The sequence below is a fragment of the Ammospiza nelsoni genome, chromosome 13, assembly GCF_027579445.1.
Source record: "Ammospiza nelsoni isolate bAmmNel1 chromosome 13, bAmmNel1.pri, whole genome shotgun sequence".
In the NCBI taxonomy this organism is placed as follows: Eukaryota; Metazoa; Chordata; class Aves; order Passeriformes; family Passerellidae; genus Ammospiza; species Ammospiza nelsoni.
This window is the reverse complement of record NC_080645.1, coordinates 7,795,001-7,809,307: the sequence shown is the minus strand read 5'-3', so window position 1 is coordinate 7,809,307 and position 14,307 is coordinate 7,795,001. Positions and strand designations below refer to the sequence as shown.

General features: G+C 40.0%; 2 long non-coding RNA genes across 2 annotated transcripts; both read left to right on the top strand.

Moving 5' to 3' along the window:
* The first annotated feature begins 1,744 nt into the window (after positions 1-1,744).
* Positions 1,745-8,175, top strand: LOC132079270 (uncharacterized). Its single transcript, XR_009419376.1, has 4 exons — positions 1,745-1,811; positions 3,454-3,569; positions 6,909-7,051; positions 8,061-8,175. It is a non-coding gene; the product is annotated as an uncharacterized LOC132079270 (long non-coding RNA).
* A 2,986-nt stretch (positions 8,176-11,161) lies between these two features.
* On the top strand, positions 11,162-13,228 carry LOC132079271 (uncharacterized). Its single transcript, XR_009419377.1, has 3 exons — positions 11,162-11,343; positions 11,885-12,246; positions 13,197-13,228. It is a non-coding gene; the product is annotated as an uncharacterized LOC132079271 (long non-coding RNA).
* The last annotated feature ends 1,079 nt before the right edge of the window (positions 13,229-14,307 follow it).

Below are 14,307 nucleotides of genomic sequence, written 5' to 3'. Positions count from 1 at the left end.
GCCTGTCCCCAAGAGCAGAATCTGGGCGGCACCCACCCACAGCTCTCCCAGGTCCCCAGAGCTGCTGGGCTTGGCATCACTCTGCTCCTGCAAACTCCCCCGTGCCACAGGGTAATCCAGTTTTTAAACAAAAGACATAATTAATATTAAAACCACTTTGAGCAAGAGTGTGGCTTTGTAAATAACAATTTTGTCATGACAGGAAGTGGCTTTTGCAAGGCAGAGGCTTGAACGAGGTAATGTTTTTGGATGATGTTACAATGAAGAGATTTTCTGGAAATCTGTGATTTACCTGTTACTAATACTGTGCTATTGAACAAGCAGGAAGCAGCATGTGAGAACAATAATAGTAATCTTAGTTAGAATGGTTTTGATGAAAGTACACTTTAATTCACTAATTATGGCAGCTAAAAGACATTTTTACATTCAGTGTTAAAATCACTGTATCTGTATTTTTACCTCACTCTTCCAGCTGCAGAACTCTTTTTCTAACATGTTTTTAGTCATGTTATGCAAATGCCTGTTTAAATTACTAGGAGTATTTGTTTTCTATTTCTGCCCTGTAAAACATAATTTTAATACAAGTTATTTGTGAAATGCACATTGCAAAAGGAAATAAGGTTTCAGATGGCATTTCTATGATAATTTTACTGCAAATGTTGACCATGTTTTTGTATTTGTCTGTAGAAGGTAATGCAGGCTGTACATAAGGCATATTTCAAAGACCTAATATTGTATGTGACTAAATTAGCGAAGTAGTGCTGGCTTCCCTTTGAACAGTTAGTCTGGCACTAATCACAAGGAGTAAAATAGATCACTGCCTTGCATCCATTTTGGGGAGGCAGAGCCTGTGGCACACAGCTGCAGAGACCCAGTGGCCCTGCATGGCTCTCCCTCCCCAATTTGGGGCTCTTGGGGTGTCCCCATCTGAGACCCACAGGGCCAGAGACAGCCTGGGCAGCAGGGTAAGGGCTCAGGGCTGGCTCAGCACCCAGGGTGCAGTGTGTGTAAATAGGGGAGCAAATCCCTGAGTGAGTGAGGCTGTGCTGAACACCTCAAACCTGCCCGGGGTGCTCCACCAGCACCAGCAAACTCAGGAAGCGTGATGGGGTGTGGAGGGGTCAGCCCCCCAAAAGGTGCATGGTGAATCCCCAAATCCTCTCGTTGCTACTTGCAAAACTGCAATTAAAATCACGCTTCCCACTCTAGATTGATCTGCTTAATAAAATAAGGTTAGTTGCATTTAAAAAATGTATGGGCGAGTTTGCTGCATGTGGGGAGAATAACGGATATTGCTGGCACGAGATTGCTCTCAATAAAACATCTTCGTTTCAGTGGCACACCGTGTTTTTGTTTGGCTTGATCCTCAGCCTCTGAATCCAAATGGAAATTTTTGGAAACAAAAAGAGGTTTCTGGAGGTGGGATCCTGTTGTTTGTGTCTCTGTCGCACTTTTCAATCAAATGATTTGTACCAGACTGAAGTTTGACAAGCCTGCTGTAGTGTCACGAAGAAAAAGCTTCCTCATGAAATCAAAAACATATAGCAGATGCATGTTTTATTGAACATTACTAAAAATAGCGCTTTAAACCCTTACTCTGTCTGTAATGCTCTTTAAGTATCTTTTGAACACTGCCTTCATTACTAAGTCTCTGAGCTTCCGAAATAATTTTCTGATTCTTTCTCTTCCACAGACCTTATTTTGCAAAGCAGCTGATGTGTGTTTGCCGCTTTGCATGCGTGTATGGTGAGTGAGCTGTCAGCCAGCTGATGACTCTTCATCGTGTTGGACAAGGTCCTGTGCCCATATCTGTAAGCAAATCCAGACCCAATATCATGGATCTATTTTGAGATTCTTTCAGAATCTCTGTAGGAACGAAGATGAAATATTCTCCCTGTTGGTGACTCAATGGTCAAAGTCAGGGTGAGGGGAGGAGAATTCTCACCCTGCCTGTTGTCATCTCCATGCTGACAAATGTGCTGCAATCTGCACACCTCTTTGGACTTCTTGTCTTTACCTGCTACAAAAGCAGGGGAAAGCAAGATGCCAGAAAACTGCTGGGTTTATAAAAGCAGGGCAGCCAAGAGAGGCTAAGAAAGTAGGACTGGGAAGTGATATAAACCTGCTAGTAGAAATATTGAGTCAAGATTTTATTTGGTAAAATAGACAATTGAATAAATACTTTTTACAATCAAATATGTTATTGGTCTTGCATGACATTATAAACAGCAGTTGCTGAAACATGACACACAAAGCTACAGTTTTATGACACTGTGGTTTGAAATAGAGCTGAAAATAGCAGGTCTTTGGCTTTAAAAGATTCAGCTCAAATTTTGTATTTCTTCCCTTTCCGAGCTGTTGCTGAAAAAGAAACCAAGCACAAATACTTTTCTTTTTCTTAACTCTGGTTTAGTACCACCAGTTACATAAGCCTCATTTCTCTTGTTGAATTCTCCATCAGGCTGTTGGGTGCGAGCTTTTAGCACCATTTCTAGTATTTCAGCTTTTTAATATCACAGTTTGTTTTACCATTTTACTTCAAGCCTTGCCTTGCAGTATGAATAAACACTGGTGTTTTTAAATCACAGAATAAGTGAGGCTATCAGGGACCACTGGGGGTCTTCTAGTTCAACCTCCTTGCCCAAGCAGGGTTCCCTAGACCACGTTAGTCAGGGCTGTGTGCAGATGGTTTTGAGGGAGGAAGACCCCAGGAAAGGACACTCCATGCAGCTGCCTACCTGTACAGAGAAATGTAAAGGGGTTCTATGGAATTCTGCTTTTCCTTTCCTTGCAGACTACCAAAATAAACCCCTCTATTTGAGAAAGAAAAAGGGCTAAATGGAAAACAGTTATCTTGTAGAAAGTTGTCTAAACCAAAGCTCCTGCAGCTTTGTGAGCATGGGCAGGGTGAGAGCAGTTCTGACTGGCAGAGTTTGCAGCTGTTCCGCCTGGGAGGGCTTTTGGGAGTGCTGCTTCTGCTCCCATTGCAATTTGGGATGAGTCTTTTGACTCTGATAATTAATTTATAACCATCTGATATATTGCCTACTGGCTTCCATAGTTTCACAACAAAGTGTCCTTGGACAATGTGAAGGTACTTGTCCTCGTTCACAGCTTTATATGCACTGTATCCAAAAATTTAATTGTTGTATTACTATGCAAATGAAAAAAGAAAACCACCCCCACATATCTAGCAAGGCATATTAGCTGGAAAATGTTTTATTTTGGAGATAAGGGGCTGGAAATAAATGACATATATATTTTAAATAAGCTTTTAAAAAAACCTGAGTGTTTATTTGAAGTGATTTTTGAGCATCCTTGTAAGTAATTTTGATTAGAATTGTGTGAGCATAGGGGGTCTGATCTAGAAGTGCATGAAACTCGTGTGCCACTGCCTCTGTGCTGCAGGACAGGGGAAAACGTAACTAAATTTGGATTTTTCATGTTTTTCAGCATCTTGCAGGCTGGTCTGGTTGAATGGAGCCCGGAGTCCTACTTTGCTAAGAATGGATGATATATTAAGACAAGAGTGTATTACACAGTAAGACATTAACAATGAGCCTGAAAAGGTATTGTGAATGTAAAATCACACTGACTAAAATATACTGAGGTTAAAATAGAGGGTAACTTTACAAATCACTATTAATTTCTTTGGCTTTCATTGCAATAACATTGATTTAATTCATTAGATTTCTTTCTAAATCTATATTTCAGTTTTAGAGTTGTCAGTTTCTGTTAATGACAATTTTGCCCATCTGTTCTAAGACGAAAATGAGGCTTCATGCAGGAGACATGATAGATCTCTAATAGTTGAAGAAGTAAGAATCTTAAAGGTATTTCATTTGGATTAGATCCACTCTGATGTGATTCACCCTTGAAATGAAGCTGAGTACTAAAACTTTTAACTGTATAATCAAAAAACAAAAGTGTCATATCTTGTCATTTGGGCCCCTGTCTATTTCATAATTTACAGAAAAAATTTCAAAACATTCCCACTCATTCTCTCTCTAATGACAGAGCCATAATTTTGGGTGTCAGCATATCAGAATTCCACTGGATGTGATTAGAATAAGAATTAGTTTCTTTAATTTGGCCATTCAAACAGTAGTATGACTACAGCAAGCCGTTTTGCTAAGCCAGCCTTTGCCGCCAAGCTGGGTTACAACTTCTGCTTCAATCCAGGTTTAAAACTCCGGTTCCTTGCCCAGGTCAATCTTCTGAAGGGGTAATTTTTCAAAGCTGTGTGTGAGTCTTAAGCACACAAATCCATTTAGGAAATAACAAGATTATGTTCTGTGCTCTGCTTTAAAAATTTACCCCTAATATCCTAGAGAGAGGAGCACAGTTGTTGCACATACTGCGTGCGAGGTGCAATTTAAATTGTTTTTAGTAAGCAAGTCTCTGCATTTATGCAATGCAATGTTATTCTGGGGGAAAAAATGCTCAGCTAATTATTCAGTCTAGAAAAATAAACACATCCATTAAAGGCTTGACTACATATTAATGGATGACCTTTCTAACCATGGTGTTTTATTTGCAAATCTTCTAAAAAATTCTTTATGCATTAAGCATATATGGAATTGGATTTTATTCTTATCACTGAAAGTTACCAAATGTACACTGACTCAAACTCAGCACATTTAGTATTGCTTTGTAACAAAGAAAATGGGTTCCTATAATGTACATCATTGCTGCTTTCTCTCTTAAACTTCACTTGATATTCAGAATATAGCCTGGAAAATAAGACTAAAGAAGTTCCTACAGGACCAGATTTCTAATTTCTAAATACAAACTACTGAAAAATTTAGCTTTTCAATTGTAATACTTCTAACAAATTAAAAATCAACAAAAATATTATGCTTCTATGTTACCTGTTCAAGTGTATAGAATGCACAAAAACTTTAATCAAATACTCAGGTTTGCTCAGTTTTAAATTGTGTTAGTTTAATAGTTTCTATTCTGCTGTTTATATTAATGACATATTCCCATCTAAATATATTGCAGCGCTGAAAAGCCATCAAAACATTTCTAAGGTTGAATGAGTGCAGTTGCATTCATGATTTTTTAATAAAATGATCTCTTTCTATTGAACTGCTTCTTTTTTTAACAGAGATTGAGATTGTATAATATATATATACATAGTTATAGGAGCATTATAAATACAAACTGCAGCTTCATTTACTGTCTGAATATTTGCTTTCAGTTCATAGCTACACAGTGGGCTGAGAAATGTGTTACTCTACATAAAATATGAGAGCAAAAGAAAGAAGGATAAAAAAATGAGAGATGGAATTGATTATTTTTTTGCATATTGATTAAAAGTCTTATTATTTGAAGAAGCAACCGATAATTTGCTAATAGTGATTTTTCCAAAGACTGATGTTTCTAAAAATGATTTTCATCTATTCTCCTTTTCCTCTTTCACAGTCCAGTTTATATTCTCTACTTTTTAATTCTTGCCTCTTTTGCAGGCATTTGATATTTGTAGTATACATAAAAAAGCAGTTTGATATTGGCTAAATTTGGGCATAGTCGTGTTATGAATACGAACATCTGCAATGGAATTAAAAGCGGCATTCACCAAAATCCAAGTGCGAACTATCCCAGTTAAGCATACGATTCTGAATGCATAATTTAGTTGCCATATTTTGTTTCTTTCTTCTGTGTAAAATGTTTATGAAGTTCTCAGATTTATTAGATATTTAGAATTTTCCTTTAATTTTTTGCTGCATTTTTCTCTCTGTGCTTTCCGTGCCTGTTAATCTGCCTGTGGACTGGTCCCATGTCATTTTATTTTGTTTCTATTCATGTTGGATGACTAGCCAGACTATCAGAGATTTTAAAAATTCAAACCAGCTGAAATTCAGGAACTTGTTTGTGTTTAAAATTAATTTTTCCTGCTACCAAGTTGAGCTAGTCAAATACTGGGGCAAAGAAATAGTCCTAAATAGTATCCATCTTTAAAGCCTAATGTCCGTGAATCTTGACACTCCCTCTTGCCCCTGCCTCCTGCCCCCCAAAATGTTCTCTTTCTTACTCTTAAAAAAAAAAAATAAATTATCTTGATTGCTGTGGGAAGATTTGAAAATTCTCTGGTTAAGTCTCTGATTGCATCTATCTCAGCTGGGATTTGTTCAGGGAAAGCAAACATGAGAAAACAGATCAGATGTGATTCCTCTCCTGAACTGGTGACTGTCCAAAATTTGTGCATAACCCAGCTAGACAATAAACCAACTCTGATGTTCTGATGGTGGCTGAGCTGGGGACCAAAAGGTGAATTCTTACCATGCACATGAAGTGATCCATTCCTACTCCAGTGTAGTAGAACTCCCCCTTTTTCCCAGCCACAGCACCCCGGTGCTGCTGTTTCAAGCAGAGGATGCATTTTCTGTCTCTCAGACACCTGGCCCAGCAAAGCACACGTGTTGTCTGGCTGCTGGTGGCTGGAGGGAAACATCCGATGAGATAAGATGCTACCAAAGCTCCTGCTCAGTGTGATGTCAGTCATTTGGTTGATGATGAATTAATTTTAAAAATAAGCTACAGAAAAAAAAAAGTCTTTCAGTCTGGGAACCAGAAAGAATTTGGTGTTTACTCAGACTGAGAACCTGAGTATGAATATAAATTTTTAAATGAGCCAGTATATTGCATGACTAGTTCATCAACTTAAAAGTGGTATCACTGGGCTGCCTCAGTTTTACATTTGAAACTGTTGTACTCGCTGAAAAGCTGCTCTCAAAAACTAGTTAATTTAAGGTAACCATGCATACAATTTAAATATAAAATAAAGTTTAGATGTGGTTTCATAGAAAATATGATCTGTTTAGAAATATGCCCAGTTGAGAAGGTTGAACCATGGTGGGAATTTCATTATTTCATCACAGCCTTGTGGCTTTGCCCTGTTGCAGGTCAAGGGTGTATCCAGGTTGTCAAACTTGTGGCACCTGACACTTCCCTCCCAGAGCAGAAGCACCACCTAAAGGCAGGGGGTCTTCCTCCATCACCAATTGACACAGACTGCACTCAGGTGCTCTGGCTGCCCTTCTGCCAGGTGAGCTTCCTCTCACATTCAAACACGGGGTTAAAAATGGGGTTTATCAGGTGGATAAAATGAAAATCAGTGGCAGAATTCCCATAGATCACTGGCTGCTGTTTCACTCACAATATTTAATTAAGAACATCATATCTAGAATGTAAGAAAAGCTGAGAAGTAGTTGCTAGTACTCATCATTTATAAAATGTAGGAATGCCTTCAAAGGTCTTGCCACAAGTCTGTACAGAGGTGCCAACAGGAAGGCTTTATGCCAGTGTGGATTGAATATGGTAATATGAGCTGTGCTCCTAATAGTGCTGGTAAACAGACTGTTCTAATCAGATTCAAATGCTAATATATATAAAATCTTTACCCATTTAAAAATAATAAAATATTTTGCTTCAATTAATCCTGATTGTGCTAGTAGAACATACAATCAACAATGTTATGCAAATAGTTATTTTTGCAGCTGAAATCAATAACTTATTTTCTTTGTAATACAAAAAAATAGAAAAAGGAGGATATTATTAATTGCTTATAAAACTACATCTTTGTGAGGGAAGCCTGCAGGTATTAATCTCATTATCAAGACTTTCCTTCAAAGTCTGTATGACCATTATTGTTCATGATTCGACCACTCAAGAAATCTTGCCATAGACTCCTATTTTGAAAGTATTTATTGGAAGTTGAATGAAATTAGTTCTTTATGAGCTAAGTAATTGTAAAGTTACATTATCCTGTGGAAAGAGATAACTGATAAAATCTGAGAATTTCAATTTTAAAACGGCTGTGCCTTGCTACACTGAAGCTATGATAACCCTCATTTTTATAAATCTATACCTTACTGGCTGCACATACATAGTCATAAGTATCAGTTACACTCCTGATAAAACACTTTAAATATTGATTATAAAATACCTTGTGTTAACAATAAGTATATTGCTATTTCATGCAATGGTATTGTTTGTTTCATTTGAATTACTGTATCTCTAATTCCTTCCCCATTTTTGTCTTATTCTCTTAACAGCCATTTTTCATCATGGTCTGACCCACAAATGAGAGAGGCTTTGCCAATTCAGCTTTAATGGCACTCCCAACTCAGCAAAATTCTTGGCTCCCGAGGAGGAAGGAGGGCTCTTTGGTAAGACTTGGTGCATCCAGCCCAAAGGTCTTGCAGAAAATTTTCAGTCTTCTCAATTTCTGACAAGAAATGGGTAACAGCACTGAATATAGAGACAGCCCAAGCTAGGAATACAAGCAACAAGTGCTGCTCACTAATTGCTCTGCACAGGTCCAGGGGTCATACCCTGCCCCCAGAGGGTTTGTGTGTGGTGAGGAGCTGTTTTGGCCACAGATCCTCACAGTCTTCAGGTGGCTGTGGGATGTTCTGTGTCCCCGGTCATGTGGCCTTGTCCTGGGTGTGTGCCCTCCACACCCATGGGGGGCATCTCTATGGTGTCCCCACCATCCCGTGAGGAATTTCCATTCTCCTGCACTCCTGCTTCCCTTCCATCTTCAGCAGCTCCTGAGGAGGCTGCAGTGTCCTAGCAAAGGGCTTGGCTCACTCTGGGGTGGGCATTGAGCTTCTTTACCCTTGCTCTTGGTTCTGGACGCACAGAGCTGATCCTGTGCCCATGCAGCTGCCTTTGAAGTCACGCCTCAGGCTGTCAAAGCAGGCTTGATTTTCATCTCCAAAATGAGGAGGTGGTTTCTGCTTTACTCCCAACCAAATTGTGAGATGGCTCTTTCACAATTTTCTTACGTGTTCTTTTCAGCAGGGGGAAATTGACAAATCTGGAGTGTAATCGTCACAGCTTCCATGCATAGCAGGAGTATCCAATTGCCAGGGTGAATTCTGTGGTGAAGACCACTGGTTTAAACAGGGAAAAAAGCCCAACTGCTGAGTCCTCAGGAATCCAGCACCGTGCAAGCAATTACCTATGCTCTGGAAGTATGTATTTTTAAAACATTCCATCTACTTCCATAGGTTTGCCATATATCAGAGCAGACTGTCCAGAATGGTATAAGACATCCAGCAGATAAGAATAAGCCTTTCTATTAAAATGTGTTTGTTTTCCTGCATATATATAGGCAGTGGTGGAATCAGCATCTCTGGAAGTGTTCAAAAAAGTGAGTACACATGGCATTTCCTGATATGGTATGAGCTTGAAGGTTGCACTTGATGATCTTGGAAGTCTTTTCCAACTTTAATGATTCCATGATTCTATCTGAGCGGAACAACTGGGCCTGGTTTGGTTTTCATATGAAAACACACTATCCTAAAGTCCTCACCTAGCCCTCTTGTTACACATGGGGGATGGCTCATGTAATTTTTTGAGGATGCAGATATTAAAGTGCATTACCATGGCAGGCTGGTGTCATGGGCTCCAGCAACAGCCAGAGCAAGATGGCCTTGCCAGGTCACACCTGGCCACCTTTTCCATGGGACTGGTAAAAAACCTCCTGGCTTCCCTGTCAGTTCCAAAAATAAAAGAAATCCAGAACCCTCCTCAGTTTATAGTCTTTTCCCAATTAGCTGTTCTGGGGTGTGGTTAACACAAACTAATCATACTCTGGAGTGCTAAAATGTACATGGTGCAGCGCAGTGCCTCCCGTCTCCTGGGGTGTGATTATTTAATGATAATGATGCCCCCTGCAGAGGCACCTTATTGCTCTTTTGCAAAAACAATCTTTATTGAGGGGAATTAATTGCATTGTTGTTGATAGCAAGAAATAAGTTAATATTTTGAAATGATCTTTCTGGTTTGCACAGCTTAAAGGGATGTTAGCACAATTATGTCAAATAAATGACCTGCTTTGAAAGTTTCTCCATATATTAGATCTGGATTCCAAAGCCATTCTGAATGTATGTTTTCTCTGAAGATTTGGTTTCACTGGGAGTCTTGAAATGTGCTGAGAAGAGTTAATCTTTCTGTTCCATGGATACCTTGTATGGCTGCCTAAAAATTGATCTCTTCAGGGTCACTGACTGTTTTCTACTTAGAGGCAAATTTGCAGTTACACTGGATTCCCACAGCATATTTACTCTATGCAAAGTGTCTGAGAGCAACTTTTATGGTAGGGTTTTTAATTAGTGAGATGTATAAAAGCAGCGAAGTTAATAAGGATGAAATTTGCTGGTGTGCTGACTTCTATGGAAGGCAATTGCCTCAGAGTCATGGTCATAGCCTAGTCCTAAATATCCATCCATATTATTGCACTGACGCTACATAGATTCTAGAAGGCACAGCTCACAGCTCCCTACTGGAAAAGATACAAGCAGCCACATATACTTTACCTACTCCTATCTGCCCACTAATTTATCTCCAGAATAATCACTAATTTACTTATCTCAGTGCTAATGTTTGCTACAGTAGTTTGGGTTTTGTTTCTTACTTTATGGGAGTCTTTGCATCATTTTTATCACCTGCTTGCTTTTTTATACTAATGGTTCAGTACATCAGTATTACAGTAATAATATAGGTATATATCCATTGTAAAATGATGATTTACTGCAGCAGGATGGATGTATTTACCATGGATGCAGTGTTGCAACAAATGAAAGGATCAGAATCCGTGCCCCTGTGTCAGCATGTGTGCAGGCACACCTGAGTGTGTGTGAGGGAAGCAAAGCCCCGTGGTGAGGTCACCTGCAGTGGTGCTTGCTCTGTGTGTGAGGCTGCTGAGGAAGGGGCAGAATCCCTCCCTGGGGCTGGAAAGGGCAAACAGGAGCTCACAGGCTGCATTGCTGCCTCTGCAGCTGGCCCTGGCCAAGCTGGCTCCCTGCTTCTGGTGTCCCCAGCATCACAGGGGTGTTTGAATAATGAGGGGGTTGGCTCTGCTCCTCCTTCTTGCTGAACACACCTCTGCTGCCACCCTGGGTGAGCATCCCATTCCTGCCCCTCTAGGAGGGCGAAGGGTACGCTCTGAAATATGATTTTGTAGGAGTGAGCATAATTTTGTTCCTGAGGTCTGTGGGTCCTGAGACTGAAGGACTGTAGTTCCTGTTGGAAGGCAAATCAATCTCTCACTACAGGTGTGGGTGTGTATGTGTGTTTCTCTAGTATCTTAGGGACATTTTTGTTTTATTGGTCTCTTTCCAGGTGCAAATGTTCCATCATTTGTGTGCCTGAAGCCCAGAGGGTTACCCTAGAGGAAGGAAACTTGATGTTTCTAGTTACATGAACACAGTACAGCCTCACCTCAATAACTTCTTAGGCTGCATGTGTAATGCTTTCTCATCATTTTGGTACCTGGAAAATGTCCATTTGAAGAAAGGTTTGGCTGATGACTGCTTTCAGACTTTTCAGGTTTTTATTTCCCTTAATTTTGCTCCTATAGAAGTAATTTCCATGTATACAATTCTAGCTTTAGTTAAGTAAGATTGCCTCACTAATATACAAGCAGCCTGCCTTTCATCTAGATAAAGCCAAGATCTTGGATCAGCTTCTATGTTAAATATAAAATATTAGTTCTAGATAAACTAATTTGTGTTGTGTAAAGATTGGTCGCTTCCTCTTCAGAGAATGAATGGATATTCTAATTTTTTTTTCCATCTTTCCAGCTGGAAAAACAGCTGAACATGGAGTTGTTGAATGTAGGTTTCTTATTTTCACAGAAAAGCATGGACAATTACATCATGCATTTTAATTATTTCAACCCCTACAAAAAGAGAAGCATATTTTATCTGTTTTTCATTAACTGATTCAGTAATAATACTCAGTATTTGTAATAGTAATTTTAAAAAAATGTTTTTTTCTTAGACCTGTATGTCAAGATCAGTCTGCAGAGTTTTATTTTAGTAGCTTTAAAATGGAATTAAATTATTAATTAAAAAATGGAAACTTACAGGGATGCCAGGAGAGTTGACAGAAAGTCAAGGAAAAGTATACGGCAAAGAGCAATAGAAATCAGCAAAAGCACTACAGGTGATGGAAGAGATGTGATAAATAGCAAAAGGAGCGGGGAGAATAAACATTCCACAGTCTTGAGAAGAGGCAAGGGAAGGCAGGAGGGAGTGGCAGGGGGACACAGCCCCTCCAGTGTCCCAGATCTTCAGATTTGGGGAGACAGTGTGGATGTGAGCAGGAAACATGAACATATGGAACAATCCCATATGAGGAACCAGCTGAGTCCTTGGAAAGCAAAGAAAGCAACCTGAGGGAGAAAACTGGCTCTTCACCCATGCAGGTTCTCTTGCTGGCTGGTACCAGGTAAGTCTGTGGGAAGTAAGAATGGAAGAGTCCACCCATGTTCCAACTACACGAGTGTTTGGGATCCATTTCAGCAAAGAATTGCTACTCTGGGCAGTCTCCTGAAAGCTGGTGCTTACAGCAACTAGACAGTTCCTTGGAAAACATCTATGGTGGCCACAATTTATCTCACTGAATGGATATAAAGTTGTCAGTTTTGTTGCTGTGGGTTGCACGACATTTGGGAAGATTGTGGTTTGTTTTTGTCAGGTTTTATTTAGTCTGGGTTTTGTAAACTGTAGAAATTAGTGAGAGAATACCTTTTAGAAAAAAAGAACAAGTATTAAGGAAAAAACTGAATGAACTTTTTAAAGGAATTCTCTTTAGAAGATTCCTTTGTAGGAAAATGTATGCCTTGCCTTTATTGCAAGTCTCTGCATTTTTTCCTGTTGCCTTTATCTCGGATAGCAAGCAGAGCTGATCAGCAATTTCCTCATGAAATAAGAATAATAAATCTACCTCTACCTGATTTATTGGCAGTATTGATGGATACTGGATATGGCTTGAACTCCTCTCTGGTGGTGGTAGTGGACCAATGCTTGAGGGATCGGGTGCTAAAAACCAAGAAAAACCAAGACCTTGTAAGACAGGAAGGGCTATCCTGGGAAAAAGAAAAATCTCTTAAAAACTGTGTTGTATACATGTGGGTTTGTTTAATGTGTGGCATATAATGCAGTTAATCTCCTTACAAAGTCATTGCTTAGAGAGCAATATGAAAGGAAATCCTGATAAAAGGCACCAGTGTAAATTTGACATTGCATGTAGCAGTCAGCTTTGTGCGTTGTAATTGGAGGGGACAGAATAGTTGTTTATTCAGAGGGGAGAATGATGCTATAAATTTCAGGTATGAGATTAAAAAATAACTAGACTTCATTTTCAAATCTCCTTTCCCCTTTATTCCTCTTCCCCAGTCTTGTTCAAGCTCTGCAAAGGGGAATCACTGATCCTGCTCCGTATGAGGGAGTGGGAAGCAAACGCAAAGGGGGGAGGCAGGCGCCTCTGGACTCCAGATGTGATGCTCTGCAAGGCTCGTGTTGCCCTGTCTCCAGCAGAGATTCCTCTGCAGGTCTCATTAACCTTGTGCAATTGGGCAGGAAAAGGCCAAGAGCATGGTCCTTCCAGAGTCCTTCCACCTGCTCCAGGCTTAGAGGAGGGATGAGGCTGTGGGACAGGGCTGGGGATGTGCAGCCAGCCCGGGACTCTGCTGGGATGTGCCGTGAGTATTCGCACCGCGTCTGCCATGGAGGAGCTGCGCTCTTGGCTGCTGAGCTGGGCTGCCCTGCAAAATATGGAAAATGCTTTCCAATCAAGCAAGAACTCTGTATGCATAATAAACGTGTGATTTTCTGATGGCTACGTACAGCACAAATGCTGAAGAATAGTCTGTGTGCCTTGTCAGAGCACTTAAGTTAAATAGGGGCACTTTGCATCATTGTTTTGATCTTCAAAATAAGAGAAAATTGAATGCAAAGAGCTGTAGGGAACTTTCAAAGGCACACGAGCAATTAGGAGCATAAGTCCTCTTGGCTGAATAATCACTTTGGGATATTTTTCTTTTCCTGTATCCTTAACTCCCCTCAAAGTATTGATGGCAAAATAGGTCCTGGAGAATTTGACTCCCTCCAGCTTGTTTGTCCTGTTGGTGAATCTCTGGGTGTTCCAAGCTGCTTTAGGTTTCCTATTCTCTGCTGATGGCTGCTTCTGCTGGGTTGGTAAAATAACATCCAGATACTGATGAACTTCTGTTTTGCTGGAAGTGTGTCTGCAGGTCTTCCCATAAAAAGGTTAGTGTGATGGAGATTGGTATAAATGGTGCATGTCTGTGTACATAATGTCTGTGTGTGTGTATGAATATATGAAATTTTATAGAAAGAAAACTTTCCTCCTTTGGGAAACACCCCTTAGTAGAGTTGGCTGAATCTGAATGCCTCTTCTAACACCACCAGAGAGAATTTCATAAAACTGCCAATATGGTATCCTTCATACTATGTCCTTCTTAGCTCCAAACCTGACAGGAGTTAT